The 16,446-nt window shown below is 45.4% G+C and overlaps 1 long non-coding RNA gene across 1 annotated transcript; it reads right to left on the bottom strand.

The window, feature by feature from the left end:
* Nucleotides 1–436: 436 nt before the first annotated feature.
* On the bottom strand, nt 437–6,458 carry LOC119452469 (uncharacterized). The gene is made up of 3 exons (XR_005191955.2): nt 6,333–6,458; nt 5,276–5,333; nt 437–612 (listed from the first exon to the last, which is right to left on the bottom strand). It is a non-coding gene; the product is annotated as an uncharacterized LOC119452469 (long non-coding RNA).
* Nucleotides 6,459–16,446: the final 9,988 nt, after the last annotated feature.

Genomic DNA, 16,446 nt, shown 5'->3' with positions numbered 1-16,446 from the left:
GGCATTGCATCGCCTTTTACTCAGAGCATTACCTTTGGAATCGACTAAGGTCGTAACGGAGCAGGTTGTAACGCCCCGTTGCTGGAGTATACAATAAATAAGTTGTGTGATTCTCGTGGCGTTGTCGTGCCGTCGCCTTGCCATCTCCGTCACATAAACGCTCACGTAGCATACACATTTTGCTCGCCCTACACGAACACGTTACGCCATCTGGTAACACTTTGCAGGGCCCCGAACGATACTAGATAGTCCGTTACCTGCAAAATGCTTCGCATAACATTGATTCCCAAAGTGTGTGGTGTTTGCATATATATATATATATATTGCAATGCAGTTTTCTTGCGAAGTAGCATACCTCAATAAAGTGTTCTTTTGTAACAAGGCAGCAGGCTTGGGTTCAGTAGCTGTAGAACATGAGTAAGACGATGAAGTCGGATTGGTCAGGCAACGCGGTTTACTTTCGTTGGTCGATGAACATCACACTTTAGTCACTCGTATCCTTCGACTTGGCGCCGCTGCCGGCGAGAGCACGCACCGCGTTTGCCAAAGCCGTGGTTAATCCGCCGATGATTTGACCAGCCTGGTCAATGGCAGTGCAGGCCACAAGGCTCACTGCATTGAATAGGAAGAAGAAAAAAAAATAATGCAAATCCAGTGCACATATTGGAATACAGGTGAAGCGATGCTTTACTGTAGCGTTTATTAAACGCCATACAACTAGGTGGGAAGCTTACAGTGTTATTTAACGTTGACTTAGCGACGTCAAAGGGTCTGAGGCCGTATATGTTTGTAGAGGAAAGAACGGTGAAGAGAGGTGTTTTGAGCAAGGAATTACGCCACATGTAAATAAATTTATGGTTTCTGCAGCTTTGTGCCGCAATGGTGTATACACATTTTTTTGAAGATTAGTCAAGAAGGCAATGCCGCCTTCCTCACCATCTCTCTCTCTCTCTCTCCGTGGGCCTAGAATTTGTAGTCCAAATATAAGAAATTCAACAAAATCATGTGAGTTTGAATATTATGCGCCCTTTCAGTAAAAGGTCTGCGCGCTTTAGAGATTCCAATTTATTGTCACACTTGATTGTTTTATTTCGCACAACACAGGTGCACTTACTCTCACTGTTTTATTAGTTAGTAATCAATGCTTTATAAGCCTGTTTAATCAGCAAGGCACCACTGAAAGATGAGAAAGCCAGGACAGTAGATTACGAAAGTTTCGACATAAGGAAATAGAAAGAAGAAACAGCAGTCAGTTTAATTTTATATATTGACCTAATTACGGCAAGCAGTGATTATGCGTCCCCACTTCCACTTGTTTTAATGCGATACCATTAAGTTAGGAAGACTAACTGTAGAGGAAAAACTGCACACGGCGCTCATGCATGGATTCGGTCACCACGCAGGCACCGCCATGCTACATTTATTGAGTTGCTCAGACGCCTGCCCAACGTAAGCAGAAATTGAGAATATCGACACTAGAGCACTGCACGGGCCGATTTTTGCGGCCCGGGCCCGGCCCGGGCCCGTTTTTACATTGGGCGGCCCGCCCGAGCCCGATCAAAACTTTTATGGCGAGACCCGGGCCCGGCCCGGGCCCGGAAATAATCTACGTTACCCGCCCGGCCCGGCCCGCCACCCCTTTACCTTAAGCCCGAGCCCGGCCCGAGCCCGACTCGAAACCGGCCCGAACCAGGCCCGAGACCGAAAAATACATGTTTTTGAGAGTTTAGAAGCCCGAGAATAACTCGCAGACAGCCCGAGCCCGGCCCGGGCCCGCGTCAAAAAACCCGAGCCCGGCCCGGGCCCGGGTCAAAAAGCACACACCGTGCCCGAGCCCGGCCCGAGCCCGTGAAAAAACTCCTCTACCCGGCCCGGCCCGGCCCACGGGCCGGGCCGGGCCCGGGCTTTCGGGTAAGCCCGAGCCCGTGCAGTGCTCTAATCGACACTGCACAACATGTGTGTAATGTGAGGTGAGACAGTAAATGTTCACATTACTTGACGAAGCGTTCTTCACGTCCTGTGCGGGCAAATTTGAGCTCTCCATGCCAATCACCAGTAAGCGCAGACGACAAGATGCCTTGTGACAAAAAAGCGCAATCCCGAACATGATGATGATGATTATTATTGGCGTCCACTTCGAGATGGAGATGCGAAAAATACTCACCAAGCCTACTTGAGCTAATCAAGTATTATATACATCTATTGCAGTCTAGCATTTTGCCGATTTGTCTTTGGTTTTTTGTTCTCGCTTCATGAAAACCTCTATCTTTTTTATTGTAGTCAACTATGCCTTTAATGATTCCGGCTTTATCAATCTCTTCTCTGTTTTTTTTCACCAATACTCTAAACCTATCTCGCTCGTCTCGACTGCCTGACCTGATAAGGCTTGGGTCCACTTTGAATCCAATTGCGTGTGGAAAGAGTAAGTTCCCTGCGGGTCTTCCTTGGTGAATTCTCGGGATGACACCAGTTTCGAGATAATAATTCCCGAACTTTGCGGAGAAATGCATTGGCGTTCAGTTAGTTTCTTAAGAAAACGTCGCTTTATGCATTGAAGCACAAAATTAACTGGAACGCCAATGCATTTCTCCGCAAAGTTCACGAATTAATATCTCGAAACTGGTGTCATCCTGAGAATTAATTCCAAGTGGATCCGCCTTGCGAACTCCGGGGCTACAATTTGTAAATTGCAATATGGGCTATCAGGTAATTAGTTAAAAACGTAATTAGTTAATTTTTGTTGATTAATCGATTATGCATGTCAATTTTTTGTGCAAGTAATGTCCGCCTCTTCGAGTGGACCAGCTCATTAGCTAGAATTGGGCTATCTGCCACAGGCAACCTTAAATAAATTTTGAAAATGTTCGCTGAAACACCCTGTATAGGGATGATGGACGCGCCAGTCGGCCCAGCGGCCTTAACTTCAGTCCCCGAAAATTTTTGAATTTAAGCACAGAATGACATTTGCGAACTTTGGCGCTAGCACCGTTAGTCATTTCCAGATTCCTCGCGCCACCTCATATTTATGCTAGCCTCAAAATGCTATATGTTTAGATATTGCTGCATTATGCTTTCTTTTCATCGTCATATTATCTCGGGGGATGTTTGTGTGTCTTTTCTTCGTTTGTGTATACATCCAGACATTTGTATTTCTTGACTATGGGTATGAATTGCTGTTGAATTAATACCCCGTCATCACCCGTCTCTTCATTCTAATTCCCGATTTATCTGTACTAAACAGAAGATCTACATTCGCCGCTTCATTACCACACATATTCGAAAGTCTCTGTAAATCTCTTGCATTCTCCGCTAAATGCATTATGTCGGCCGCATACATCTGTCCAGGAACTCTCTGTTCGACCCTTTGCTCATTATATATGAATGTAAGATAAATAAAAAACAACAACTGATTCACTGTTTTCCGGTTGTCTTTCTAGGCCTTTTACTTAAAACGTAAGCAACGATGAATAGAGATGGAGAGAGAGGGCATTCTTGCTTCTGTCCTTCTTGAATTTACACTAGTCCTTTGAATTCCCGGCCTTACCATACGGTTTACACTCGGTTGTTTTTATGTGCCTCCCTCAGCACCTCCACAAAATTTGCACTTATGACCTCGTACTTGGGAACATCCCGTAGCATTTCCCGGTCTACGTTGTCGTCAGCTCCCATAATATTACTACGCGTCTACTGAAGGCCAAAGGAAAGAACCGTCGCTGGGAAAAGACGACGAAGAGGATGGGGTCGTTCTCATGTGAGCTGTCCGCCATTTTGTTGAGAGCACTGAATCTCAGTGTAAATACACCCTGTACATAAGCAGACCCTGTGTTTTCTTTACGTAACAGTATCTATAAATACGATCCATAAGGGTCTATTCTCAGTGATTGAAATATCTTTGCATTGAGTCTGTACGAACATATCATCTAAGTGTCGTCCTGGTCTGAGCCATTTCTGTAGTTCCGCATTATATCACTTTAATGCTATTGGTATTACGTGGTTTCCTGTATCTATCTATGCCGGTGTGTGACGGTTTCCGTTCACACATACCTCGGTCACTGCCTATTCCGTGGTCTAATTTTACAGCATCGGGCTGATGTGCTGAGCGAACCTGTTTGGGAAGCAACGGTCTAACCAACGTGGGCACCTGAGTATGCGACACCGGTTGCGTATCTTTCTTCGAAGAACCTCTTTCACGCTAACTTGGATGGCTAGATAAGTGCCACTGTGTATGTGCCGCTCTTCGATGGCACAAGAAAATAACTCTTAAAATGTTTCTGGGCGGAATCGGCGCCGCGACCTGTATACTCAGTCTTGTTTGAATATATAAGTGCCATCTATAAGCACCATAGAAGGCGCCTACAAGTGCCTGTATATAGGCGCTTATGGATGGATGCTTACAGATGGATGCTATGGGCGTCGCCTTTGAAACGGGGCCGTGGGCTGCGCCACCATGCTCTTGTTTTTATTTTGCCCAATGTCCTACCTGTCTTGTAAAAGCAAACACACAAAGAATTCCCACCATCAAACTTTCTGTGGCCTCCGTACTTTTATGCCACCGAAGCCTCCAATCAACTTTTACTAATTTCTATTGCGGACATGTTTACTTTCCCCCTGCATGCTAGCCCTGAACCCAAGGGCTTCAAGGAGTTAAGCTGAGCCTAAACCGACAGCTGGATTTAGGGGCCCGAGATTTTTCGACCTTTTATACCTTCCCGCTCCTTATGCCCTACCTCAAGTTGGCATTTCATTTTTTTACGAAAGAGTTTAAAGAAATGCGACAAGATTGGGTACTTTTTTCCTTTCGAAAATATATTTCAGATAAATTTTAGTACTCGTACTTTGTTTCTTTCGAAAATGTATTTAAAATAAATTTCGGCACTAGCAATAAAACGTGACTATATTTACCACACAATCGCAGAATTCGCTATACCTTTCGATATTCCGGCGAACGGATGGAAATATTAAACCCTACGTTTAGTTCATAACTCCTCCTCGCAGTAAAAACGGCAGACATTGTTAACATTGATAACATGTTAACGAGGAAGCGCGTCACGTATAAACTGACCGGACTTGCGGGACGCTCCCGTTTACCTTGAAGTGGTAGACGAAATAACATAATAACAACAATTAACATAAGACAACCCCAATAGTCTTACGTTATCATTAGTATCAATATGTCTAGCAATACAAAGGCGAAGTAAGAATGGAGTAACAAACAGGGCCATGATGCTGCTTCGCCGGATGGCCTTCGGAAACACGTTTGAAGCCTACAACTCACACAGAGAAACCAGGAAGAGCACAAGGAATCCCGACATCTGCATGCTGGCTCGTGAGCTCTGGAAAAGTAATGGGAAGAAATGCACAATGAAGCAGGCCGCACCCCTCGACACGAAAAATTTCACAAGCCATCCAAAGTGGTAGGACGGGGCAGGGTGTAGCAAGACACCTCCGTCGTTTTCCTAAAGCAAACATATTAATGTATTATACAGACGTTTGGCACCTGACACGAACGTATTTTCAAGTGCACTTTTGTCTTGAACACGAAAGAGTCCGTCGGTTTCTTTTATACACAAGTTAGCCTGATTCCTCTCACCTAAGCTGCAGAATGGCGCTGTTAACCCATATACGTAATTCGCTCTTCTTTGAAATCTAAATAAAGACGCATTTTGTTTGAGGACCGGCGCATGAAAACATTCTTTAGCAGACTGGCGAACTAAAGTTTACACATGTCGACCTTTAGAATGCTCGACGTGAATATTGAGTCCACATGTGACAGCTGCAGTTTTTTTTTTCGTAAGAATGAACGGTGAAGTTAAGCTACGAGTATAAGCGTTAAAGTTGAGAAACGTGATGATGTCACATAGTCTTATTCAATACGTACAAAATAATGAGCTGTCCATGGTTTTCCCACCTGGGTTTCTTGCGGCTTCCGTGGCCTTTGCGCCCATGGTTATGGCTTTTAGTGCGCTACATGTCGCCTAAATTGGCCTATTTAAACTTCTTTCAGAAATAATTGTTAGGAATATGAGATGCCCTACCAAGCATTATATACATTTCCTGATCGCTTGGGAAACGTCCTCAGTAATGTTAAAAATGGTAGCACTCGAGACAGCTGCAGTTTGCATGCGGCGTCAACTTCTTTTACGAAGAAGTGAATTCCGCTCAAAATGAAATGTAGGAAGGCGTAGGCGAAGGAAATTTCGCTTGTTGTTCTCACCTCATAAAATACTTAAAATATTAGTCAAGGTAATTTGCATGGCACAAAAGAATTGGTAATGAGAGGCTGAGGAACTGTATGAGGCCACGGCAAGGTATATGGTAAAGTCAGAACCTACCCTGTTGGCTTTCTATCTGTGCAGGGACTCAGATTCTTTCAAGACTATCTTTCGACAAGCGAGGATGTTGGACTAACGGGCTCCGAGGCACGTGTCGATGGCACGGTGCGGCGGCTAGTCAAGCGCGGTTGCACTTTTATACTGTCCCGTCTCTCGCTTCGAATTGTACGGGACTCGGATATCTCCGGCGTGATCACAATCGTCGGTATATATTTTAGCGCACGTGCACAACTACACGAAAACATGTATTCTACGCGTTCACGCATTTCACAAACATCGCTCTCATGTTGCAGCTGCAGCACTCAGCCACGTGAATTTTGCACGAGATGCGCCGCTTGTCGCGTGCAGGCAACGCGGAGAAACATGAGTTGGGTGGTTGCGACCTCAAGCGACGGGTAAGACATCTGCAATAACACAATCGAATGTTGTTGGAATGTTTTCTTCCTGTGGATTGTTAACTATGAGGAGTCATTCCTATATCAGAAAATTCGTGCGTAAGCCAATTAGGTGCGATTCAATGAAAGCAGCCGACTTGTATATAAAAAAAAAAAAACGGTTTCAAAGAAAAAAAGCCTACACAGAACTGCCATCTCTTTAGCACGCTAACACAACTCGCCTGTCCCTGGTTTGTTGTCTCCGAGTTAAAATTGCTTTACGTGTTGACGTTATGCGCCTCGTATCTTCACATAATTGTCAATAAGAGTTTTAAATACTTCCTTTTATTTTATGCGAATAATTGTTTTTACTGTGTGCCCCCTCGTTAAATGAAACATCATGGGACGTTTCAGGATACCCTCGTAAGGCTGCCTAAAGCGCTAAAGTTGCTTTAGTCAGCAGTTGTTCTGCCACACTAAGCAACTTAAAGAAAACTGCCCACATCCGTAAGTTAGACAAGAAAAGAAATTGTTCCAGTTTTGTACCATTGCTTGCCGTTCTTGCACCTGTTAACCAGTCGAGCTGTTGCTTACTTGTCAGATAATTTTAAGTAAGGCAGTGAATAGTACAAGTGAATAGTGCTATAGTTGGTGCACGTTCATGATGACCTTGCGCTGAGTTATACAGTGGCAAAAAATTAATGAAGTGAACAAGGACGCGCTTCGCCCCGTTGCGTACTTGTACCCTTCTCTATAACTTCTTTTGCCAGTGTAAAACAGCCTAACGTAATCATGAATCAGATAATATGTTATATGGCCAACAAATGATAAAATATACCTTCCCTACGGGGTATTACAAAAGAGGTCGGCTATAGGCGATTTTATATTCAATTCATGGGCGGCGTCATATTGGGCTATTACACAAACAATCTCTCAGGTTTATGGGAAGTGAAGCCACGTAACATGGTCATGAAACGCTGAACGCGTTTATCGAACAATTCTTAGGTAGAAAAGGCAGCGTTAACAGCCGAAGATAGCGGCTTCTAAACGCTTCCGTCAAATATTCCATAAAGCTTACAAAATTGTCCCGTGATGCCAATCAGGAAACATGATGGACAGGCGATTGAAGGGATATGGTTGGAAAGGTCGTTACATGCTGATGCTGCGAGCGTAAAAAAAAGCCAGGAAGCGAATTCAACAGTGCGAGCACGTGGGCGTGACAGTTGGAGTTCATGGCCGGTGTGATGAGGACATCAACAGTCATATAAGGGGGGGGGGGGGGGGGAGACCGTGATAAACTTTAGTAGTTTTTGTCGCTGTTGTGGGGCTGCCGGTAAAGACAACATTTCTTTATTTGAGAGTAATCTCGCGGCACGAAGACACAAAATGCACGTTCCAACATCTATTCAACATAACAAAATAGAAATTTAGGGCCCGCGTGTGTAGTCAGTTCTCTGACAAACCTGATTGCTATGTCTGCTTTAGCTTTCTAGCAGTTGCTGGTAAAGTGTGACAAAATTAAGCTGAGATATAGTATGGGAAACCGAAAGGACAACATTTACGCATGGAAGGGAATCGCAACGCAAGGCCATTTGTTCAAGTATACACGTGAAGTGTAGAATTTCTCATTATACGCAGTTGGTAAATTCCGTTGTGCAAAATTTGCTTCATCTAGTCGAAAAAAAATGTTATATGAATTGTTGGGAGCAATTTTACTTAAAATACCACATTCTTCGCAAACCCTTACAAAAGTCCTAAACATTTCTTAACTTTGGGAACGAAACATAAGTCCCCATTCTGTAAATTGTATTTATTGCAGTCTAAAATAGACAAATTGACGTACTGTTTATAACTGGCGTAAAACATTGCATTGTTTATGTAAGTTTCGTTAAAATTCAATTAAAGGCATTAACCGTAGGTTTACCAGTGGCTTGTGATATAACATTTCGGTCTCCTTGTATGTCTAGAATTTTAGGGCACTACATGGGCCTGGGGCTTGCACAAATACCCGGCCGTCACCCGGCCTGCGGGCAAGACCGGGCTTGGTAAATCGATTGTTAGCGGGCCCTGGATACATTCGGGCCTCGGTTCAAACTGAGGCTTGAAGCTGCAGGCCGGGGCCGGACACTGGCCTGTTCACTGAAGGGCCTATGGGTCAAGACTTCGAGTGCATGTAGGTGTTCTACAGAACATTCTGTGCGAAGATCAAGTGATAAGTTGAAAAAAAAAAAAAAACTTGTGGGACGCTTAAGCTTCGCCTTTAAACGTGGAACGCAATAGGATTCAAAGATCCCCGACTGCTTTTCACGCTTCTGCGCGACAGCAGCTTATGTAACCGTAATGTTTACCGGGAAACGCTTGCGGCGAACGCTATGCACAAAGGCGAACTTTTGGTAGAAACGGGGCCTCTTGCATAGGCCTATTGCATGGGCCTATCCCGGAGGCAGTGCAGAGCCGCGCCACCCCCTAAAAAAACAAGAAAACACACACACACACACACACACACACACACACACACACACACACACACACACACACACACACACACACACACACACACACACACACACACATCATTTTCAAGTTTCTTTTATTGTTCCGCGCTTTCAATATTTCAGTTTGAGAAGATGTAACATAAAAGGCATGTGCTATTGATGCTGTTTCATGCCATTTGTTTGGCGCTGTCATTTTCCAAATTCCGAGGAATAACTTAGCCGAGAATGTAAGTCAAGGAGGAGGAGGAGGAATAAACTTTATTTCAAAAAAAATGTCACAGTTTCGCCCTAAGGGCGAAGCAATGAATGCGATAGCAACACAGCAATGTCATACGAAGTAAGGTGAGCGGCTTTGGTAGCAACAACACGCAGAACTGTTGTCGACGCCATCGGCGTTTTGCCCGCGTTAGCTCAAAATGCGTGCGGCGTTGGTGACTGTTGCTGGAGCCTCTGATATAAATAGGCACTTGGTGCCGCAGCTAAACGTCGCCTCCCTTCCCTCCCCCTCCCCCACGGCCTCTCGCGCGTCCGAAGAAGGCGCGTTTGCTCTACATATATGGTGATTGTAAAGGAGAAAAGAGACGCCTACTTCTGCAGCCCTTAAGCGAGCACGGCGCAGAACGCGCGTTTGTTCTCCGCCGTGCGTTCACTCCCCGTGAAAGACGCGCCCCTCGCGCCCTTTCACTCGCACATACAGCGTTCGGCGCGCGGCGACGATTTCATCTCCAAATGACGTCATACGGAACCTCACGGCGACGGCGACGCCGACGGCAGAAATCTGCTTTTGAGTGTCCATATAATTGCTATCGCAATAAAAGAAAATTAGGCGAGTGTGGTTGGGCCCTTAGTCCAGGGCTCCACTGGCGCGAGCGGCTCGCTGGGCTTGGTCCAGGAGAGCCACTTGGCTCTCCTTTCCCTCGTCCGCAAGCCATGCCTCCCACTGCCTATTTAACATGAGTGGTTGTGATGTTATGTACGGGCTAGTAATATGCGAAGGCCTTTCCAGGCGCTCCCATGTGATATTGTGAGCAACTTTAGTGATAGAATGGTGTGGCAAATAACCCTCATATGCCGCACGTCAAATAGCAAGGCGCGGCATTACATATACCGTAATAGGGTTTCCTCTAACGGACAGGGACGCTGACGCCAGATTTACTGCGAAACCGGTTCCCTTAACGCTATCGCCTTAAATGTGGCTCTTAATTGCGTTAGCCGAGAAAATAGAAAATAAAAACGCTTTGTCTTTTTTGTTACATATCTTTTATTCTGCAAATACGAAATTTTATCTGGCGAAAGTGAAAAAAAAAATATTAAGAACTGCTTTTGCGATGGCTGTGTTTTACCACCTCAGATACTGTCATCCAATTGCAATTGCGCAATTTCACAGGTTCATGTTTATTACAGCACACGGACGATTGGTTTATGGTCACTGCAGTGCCACATAAGTGGCTCCCACCTTAGCCGAATTCAATGTACTTCGTGAGCCTTTAATTTATACGCGACAAGCGCCTCGTAGTGGGCTCGACATGGGTCGTGCGGCAGCGCATTTCCCACCTACGTTATTTTCGTGCCGAAGTTAGAATATGCGCATTTGAATTTTCAGCTGGTCTTAGCGGAACGGTAAAAATAAACGTGAAACTAAGTCTAGCGCTGACAAACGTCGACAGCTTTCCCACTTTTTCATTGGTCTAATCTCCTGCCCCATCAGGGTGCGACGTCGGTAGCACCGTTGTCGACCTTCCTCATAGCGGTAGCGACGTGACATGGCAGGGCGTTTTTCCTACTGCGCAGCAGTTGTCTCGTGCGCTGCGTGACGTCATGCCACCGCTGCGTAGTGTTATCACATCGTGCGAAGACTTAGAACACTGTTGTTAGAACAAGGAGCTCGACCAGGATGCTAAACCTTGTTATCGCTATGACTGCTTCGTCTTCGGGCGAAACTGCCATTTCTTTTGACAATTGTATATAATCCTTAGTGTTTACAACATGAAGTGTACGCAACCGCTTTAAACAGGGTTGCGGCAAAACTCATCTATGGCTGTCTAGGTAATGCCAATAGCATTATTTTGACATGAAAATGAATTTACTGCGCGCTGAATGAGTGTTGTTATATGTACAGCCAACCGCAAAAGTTTACGGACCACGGGATCTCAGAAAACGTTCTATTCCCTAGCAGCCGGTAGCAGTAGCCTGTAAAGCTATACGACAATGTTGCTAGCATATTCTAGTCAAGGCCCGAAATGCAAATACCAGGCTGCGTTGTGAGGCGGCGGAGATAGTCAGCTTTTTCTCAGATTTATGGTCCGTAATATTTTGTGGTTGACTGTACACGTTGAACATTATAGTCTTTTTACAGCGGCTATAGCTACTGGTTCCGATGCCATTGGACGCCTTCTGAATGTTGCCGACTGCCTCCGAGTGCAGCCTTAAGCCTGAATCGGAATTAACTTGGAATTAACTAAATAGGAATTGACTTGCATTAACTCTATTGACTGGATGTGATAAGACGTTGCAGATATGATGAAAAGTGTGGAATTCGCACAGTCTCAAAAATTATCATCCGACACTATGCGGTATTAGCGTGTCCTGTAGTACAAACAAGGGGAAATGAGCTCGCGTGTTGCGTGGACCGTGTCTTTTAGCAAGTAAATTATTTTTTGAACTAGGTGAGTTGGGAATTTTATAAATTAGGCTGCTGAGCTTTTAGAAAAAAAGATGTTTAGCTCCGATATGAATTCGGTATGAACAGTTACGAGGGTGAGCGAGCGAGGAACATTTGGGTGTGCTTTGGTACGCCGTTTGATGTCGCCGCCCTGTCGGTTATTTGTTCACCCGCCGTGGTTGCTCAGTGGCTATGGTGTTGGGCTGCTGAGCACGAGGTTGCGGGATCGAATCCCGGCCACGGCGGCCGCATTTCGATGGGGGCGAAATGCGAAAACACCCGTGTACTTAGATTTAGGTGCACGTTAAAGAACCCCAGGTGGTCCAAATTTCCGGAGTCCCCCACTACGGCGTGCCTCATAATCAGAACTGGTTTTGGCACGTAAAACCCCATAATTTAATTTTTTTTATTTATTCAATCACTGATGGGAATTAGTTCAGGTTTCTAAAATAATTATGTTCCTGCTTCAGGGTAAGTACATTAGACGGGGAATACAAATAGGCTCTGCGCCTCGCAAAATTCTCTTTTACGCTAAGTGGCTTTTAAGGTGTACTTGGGAAAGCATTATTTTGGGATTCTTTTTCTTCGATTCCGTTCGTTTTTTATCAGCAATCGCAGTGAGTAACCGATACTGCCGATAACGAAGGTAGGGATTCATGCCAACTAACGACAAAGAAGAAAGAGAATGGAAAAGAAAAATAATCCTTGCGTTATACGGCCTGCAGGAGCGTAGGCGTTGGCATATAAGAAGTTTAGATCGTTGCTTTACCGCATAGTTGCTATAGTCATTGTTACGTGTGCAGAAGGGGTGTCTATGTGTGTGGAAGGCTTTAAGAAGGAAATAATATTTTACTTGGAATGTCCGTCGAAGAACGGTAGCTGAGTACGGTATATTTCGAAGCAGAAGGAGTATTGGCTAGGCCGTCGAGGTAATTTATTGCATATAATCGTTTGTACAGTTTATGCTTGCGGGCACAACTACGCACTGCTCTTGCATGTATTTAAAAAAAGGAGTTTATATCGCTGAATATATCGAACGTATCGCTTGAATCCGACTCCTGGTAGTTTGCACTAAATCTACATTGTCCAGTAAGGCGAAATTAACAAAAAGCCATAATGTCAATCATAGTTAATACAAGGTATGTCCTCTGGTTGTCCTTGTTTGAAGCACACCTTTCAGGCAAGGTCAAATTAGTTTAACTGGGTATCCAAAATCAAGAAGGGGGCCGACATATGAAGCAGCACATTGTGGTATAAATGTTACGAGCAGGGATAAGGTGCATCAGAAAGGCTGGCCTACGTTTTGATGGGTGAACCTATCTTCGTCAAAGGCGGCCTTGTCATTCTCGGTAAGTTAGTTCTAACAGCTTAGTAGCGTGACGTCACGTGCGGTCGTTGTCGGCGGTGGCTGGCTGTAAAGGAAGAGACTGAAAAGAAATTGAGCGCTGTCCTTTGACTTCTATAGGTATGGTTTCTGAGACGAAAGGAAAAGAGCGGGAGAGTAAGGAAGGCGACAGGACGCAAAAAAAAAAAAAAAAAATGAAAAGGACACAGAGCGTGGCTCGGGAAGGCTGTTGGGGCAGGGAGTGGGAGAGCATGGGAAGCCTTCAGAGAATCAAACAGGAACCGTGGGTGTCGTAGGTGGCGTTTGTGGTTTAAAAAAATAAGCAAATGATACACGTTTGTAAAACGTTAAGGCGAAAGCCTGATTGCGCTCTTGGCTCACTGTTTGTCACAATTAAGATACGTTTAGGAAGAATTGTGGCACATGTGTGCCAAGTGTGCAGTCAGGCTTTCGCCTTCACGTTTTGCAAATGTGTAACACTCGCTCCACTTTTTTTTGTACCATCTCCCTCGAAGGTTCGTCCATTGGAGCGCACGACAGCGCTCACTGAAATCGCCGCGCCTACTGGTAGTCGGCCAGTGCCATCAGCGTCTTCGCAGAGGTTGGGGCAGTATGGGAACGCGGGCATGACGAGCGGCATCGAAGCCAGCTGTGGAAGAAGACAAAGGCGCGAGCAGTGGCACGAGCGCGTCTCTGTGACGTGTGCCGTCACACGTCTCTGTGAGGTCTCTGTGACGTACGCACTAGGCACACCTTTAGTAAGCCAGAACAGTGGAGCAGACGTGGCTTCAGGGAAGCGTGCTCGTCTCGCCCCCGGAGGCCTGGGTATGATTGCCACCCAGACCGAAACGTACCAAATTTTCGCTTCAAAGCCACTAATTTACTTTGTTTACAGAAACCTCCCTCAGAAATGTGGCGTCAGTTCGAGCATTTGTTGACGTGTTGTTACTCTTTGCGGCGTCGGCCATTTTTCATCCCGGTGTAGTTTCGCCAAGGTCACCGCAAACAAAGACACCTAAGGTTTTCGCCTTGAAGAGCCGGTCAGCTGGTCAGCGCGGGAGCAACAAAAGGACATGCGTCAAAAGGACGAACTGAGTAGCGCAGCAGCAGAGCACCAGATATTTTTATTGAGATAGAAATTATATAGATACTCCAGGCGCATTCTCGCCGTGCGAAGGGAGCCGACGATCGCGGCGCAGTGCCGCTTCTGGGGAGAACCCAGGTCCCTTAGGCACATAGTATGGTGCTGAAGGCAGGCACCCCTAAATCCTGCGAACCCCTATCCCACCAACGAGCTTTGGCAGAGAGCCTTGGCCAGCTCCGACCTCGAGGATCAGCAACGGCTGATCGCCAGGGCCCAGGACGTGGTCCGAGCTCAAGGCATTCTGGAATGAGGACGCCTCTCCAAACTACATTTACATTATAAAAATGTTTATTCTCTCTCTCAATCTCGCGCGCGCAAGGGAGGAAGGCGGGAAGGAAGCGCGACGTCTTTCGTCACGTGCTAGGTTCCGGGAGGAGGGAAGGGAGAGTGGGCGGCGTTGTTCTCCCGGAGCAACAGCGTATTCCGCGGCCGCACGCACCATATTTTGAAAGCGATCAGCGTTGAGGGCGGAGTCTAGGCGCTTCGACGGCTAATTACTTTGCGCGTTCTGCATTCTCGCAGCTCAATTTGCGTTGAAGCGATATGCAGCACGAAGGTCACTTCGCTCGCTGCTGCAGCCGCGCTTCCTCATGCCAGTATTTTGACAGCGAATATCCGGGATCATCGAGTGTGATGTGTTCAACTTTGCCTGTGCGCGCTGATTTTGTTAGTATAGGAGAATGTTTGCAAGCTTATAGGCCGATAGAACTACTATCCTTACTTTGTATAGCTGTCTACAATTTGCCATAGCAATCGATGCTTCGCCTTTCGGGCGGAACTGCGACTTTTTTGAAGGTATTAAGATGGCGACATGGAGACTGGCGGATGGGGGTGGTTTGAAAGGAGCGGCTTGGTCATTCAAGGGACGTTAAGCTCAGTAGTTCGGAGTAGGTGTCGTCGCGGTGGTATAGACAAGTGGTGCGACCCTGTGGGGTGGAGGTTCCGAAAACAATATGCTGACGTCTGGGACTTTGGAACGTGTCGGTAGTTGTTAAAAAAATAGAAAGAACAAGATAGGAGTAGTAGTCATATGTTTGAACTATGTACTTAACTAATTCAAGAAATAAATAGACTTGAAAGGAGTGTTGTGCGTTGTGTTTGGACAAAGTTGTATTTTATTGAACATAAATCATCAGGGATGGAAATGTTGAGCAGATAGAGTAGATACCTGGTATCATTTCCAAAACGTTCCAAATTTATTTTTAGTCAAGAGTTCGTCGAAAGTTCGTCTGGTCAGGTAACATGATGAGGCAAAATGATGATCAGCTTGTTGATTAATTAATTTATTTATTTGACAACACTGCCAGCTGCTTTTTGGCAGCCAAAGCAGGAGTGGTACATAGAAAAGAAAAAGGGACACTGTACAATCAAAGAAAATGACGAAATAAAATTCGAACACAGCAAGAACATACACAGTGCCACACAGATCATACTTGTACGCTACTGCGCAGAACAATATCTGCGAAACTAAAGACACGAATTAAATAAAAATTCGGTACGAAAGGAATTGCGTGCTTCGCTCACATCTGAGAAATAGCTGATAAGAAAGAGTCGACAGTACGCTTGTTCGTTACCTCTTGTGGAAGCCTGTTCCAGTCACTTATCGTTCTAGGAAAAAATGAAAATTGATAAGCGACAGTTCTAGCCTGGAGTACAATAAGGGTAAGTTAGTCCTTTCCGCGGGTACTTCTACACGTGTTACACTGTAAGTATTTCTCAAAATTTATGTTAGTTTGGCCGTTGACTATCGTGTAAAGCATCTTCAGACGGTGTAACTTACGGTGTTCCTCCAGTGTTGGAAGACCAGACCTTGAACGGAGATCGGATAGTGACACCTGTCTTCCGTAGGCATTAAAAATGAACCTGAGCGCTCTTTTTGTACTTTTTCCAGCTGATCTGTATCAGTCTTAGTGTGCGGGTCCCAAACGACATCACCATATTCAAGTAGTGGACGCACCAGTGAAGTATAACCAACTAGTTTTGTTTTGCTCGTACAGTGCTTCAGACGTTGCCGAAGTAACCATTGTCTTTTTGAGGCTGACGAAACTATGTTTTGAATGTGCGCACTTCATTTTAAATCGCGAGATATTTCAA

The sequence above is a fragment of the Dermacentor silvarum genome, chromosome 5 (assembly GCF_013339745.2).
Source record: "Dermacentor silvarum isolate Dsil-2018 chromosome 5, BIME_Dsil_1.4, whole genome shotgun sequence".
Lineage (NCBI taxonomy): Eukaryota > Metazoa > Arthropoda > Arachnida > Ixodida > Ixodidae > Dermacentor > Dermacentor silvarum.
Note: the sequence above shows the minus strand (reverse complement) of the source record. Positions and strands in the feature narration are given on the sequence as shown.